Source organism: Sprattus sprattus (genome assembly GCF_963457725.1).
Source record: "Sprattus sprattus genome assembly, chromosome: 13".
In the NCBI taxonomy this organism is placed as follows: Eukaryota; Metazoa; Chordata; class Actinopteri; order Clupeiformes; family Clupeidae; genus Sprattus; species Sprattus sprattus.
Genome location: NC_137911.1, coordinates 25,569,127 through 25,571,626, shown reverse-complemented (window position 1 = coordinate 25,571,626; position 2,500 = coordinate 25,569,127). Strand labels below are relative to the sequence as shown.

General features: G+C 46.8%; 1 protein-coding gene across 1 annotated transcript in view; it reads right to left on the bottom strand.

Moving 5' to 3' along the window:
• ccdc88c (coiled-coil domain containing 88C) overlaps positions 1–2,500 on the bottom strand; it is a gene marked incomplete at its 5' end in the record, with an annotated part of 64,019 nt that overhangs the window by 37,530 nt on the left and 23,989 nt on the right.

Here is a 2,500-nt window from a genome sequence, read left to right as displayed (position 1 = left end):
TCAACAGGAGGTCAACAACAGGTCACGACAAAGTAAGGGACAAAGGCCGCTATAATGTCCCGACATTCAAAAATGTTAAAAGAGGCAAAGAACGCCATGACACAAAGCGTAATTTTCTTTCGTTTATAACCCAGTTGCACTACATGTTTTTATGGATGTAGAACGTGTGTGTGTGTGTGTGTGTGTGTGTGTGTGTACAACATTCACCCAGTCACAGTCATAGATGGTTGGGCTTATACTACAGTTGGAGTTAACAATGCAGCTCCACAATGCTCTTATCACAGCATGCCTAGCTAAAACTACCTATGTAGCTAATGTTGCAGGTTGCCTAGCTAAAACTAGCAATGTAGCTAATGTTGCAGGGTTGTTCCAGGGGTAACATTACATATCCACACGCCCTCTCCATCACACTACTGGGTATTGATCCTGGGTCTTGGTGTGACTTTGGTTACCAACTCATTACTAGCTGGCTTTTTTGTAAACACTGAGCTTGGCTGTTAAATGCCCCCCGATAAGAGCAGAGAGAACATCACGCAGTAAAAGCAGGAGACGCTGGTTACTAAGGTACGTTACTGTGGTGCTTAAGATACCAATGGTGAATGCACCTGGTTGAAAGGGGAAGGAAACCAGACTAACAGCGTGCCCCGATACAAAATGTGTGTGTGTGTGTGTGTATATACACTCGTGGACTTGACCTCCCGCACAAAGGCTTCCATGGAAACTTTCTACACACATGCAGGTACAAATATGCTTGCATGTTCACACACACACACACACACACACACACACACCAGACAAGACCAGGCATGCCCGCACGACCCAACCCTGATCATTCCAAAACACACACTCACTGGGGCGGCTCCCAACTGACATGTACCCCCACACACCCCCACATGCAATCAGTTCCCTTATCACAGACACCACTCAGTGCTACACTACACATCGCAGCAAGAACACTCCACACTGCACACGAAAGGCTGCCACCCACCAACCCAACACACACACACACACACACACACACACACACACTCAATCCCCTTATCACATACACCACTCAGTGCTACACTACACATCGCAACAAGAACACTCCACACGAAAGGCTGAAACCCACCCACACTCACACTAACACACACACACACACACACACAATGCCTTTCAGATACGAAACTAAGGGAATTTCACAGAGAATGTTGAGGAGTTGTTAACAGTACAGTAATTGACCATACTCAACCATTTATACAGCAATCCGGGAATATCCGGCAATACAGGATTCCAAGTAACGTGAACTTTTCTCTCTCTCTCTCCCCCTCACGCTCCCTTTCTCTCACTCACTCTCTCTCTCTCTCTCTCTCTCTCTCTCTCTTTCTCTCTCTCACACACATACAGTCCTGCTTCACAATTAATCCATCCAAGCAAAACATAAAATGATGAATCTTCCCAACACAAGCCTGTCATTAAAACAAGTTTCCAGCTCAATGAAGTAAACCAGTCATCCGTGGTGACAGGAATTCTGGGACCCCTACCATCTGTCACAGACGGAGTCATGACAATAAGGAGCTCTGAACACACACACACACACACACACACACACACACACACACACACACACCTCTGCACAGTGCATCCATCTCCAGCTTTGTATTACACCAAGGTTTAATTAGCTGAAACCTCACTGGTGCCTAAAACAAATGCAAGGTGCAATAGGGGGAACAGACCCAAAACACAAAGCTGTCAGATACGGTGGCCTAAAGGGGCCATATAAACCTGCTGGTTCTCCAGGGAGGGAGATGGCTGAGAAGTCAGATGGGGAGTGACCAGGCTTTTGTGGAAGAGATGAGGTGTTGTTTTACACACACACACACACACACACACACAAACACGCATCATAGCTGAACCTGAGAAGGGAAGAGATGACACCAACGAGGAGCTGCGATCAACTTACACACACACAAACACACACACACAAACACACAAACAAACCTGCATGCACTCACACAAGCATTAAAACCACTGCTATACACACTCGGTTATTCTTTACTGGATGCTGAGATGATATTGATACCTGTTGGCGTCTTACAAACGTATAACACACTCAAGAACAACACAGACAGGAGACCATACACACAACACACAAACACACACACACAGGAGACCATTGCCACACAACATACACACACACACACAGGAGACCATTGCCACACAACACACACACACACACACACACACACACAGGAGACCATAGCCACACAACACACACACACACACACACACACACACACACACAGACACAGACACAGACACACACACACACACACACACACACACACAGAGACAGGAGACCATAGCCAGAGAGGACACTGGTCATCTGCAAACTCTCCAATTCCACCAGCCAATCAGGTAAAGAGCTGCAGTTAGCCTGCCATGACGAGAGTCTCACACACACACCTCAGTGACAGAGATGACATACTGCAGGCCGCCACAACACACACACACACACACA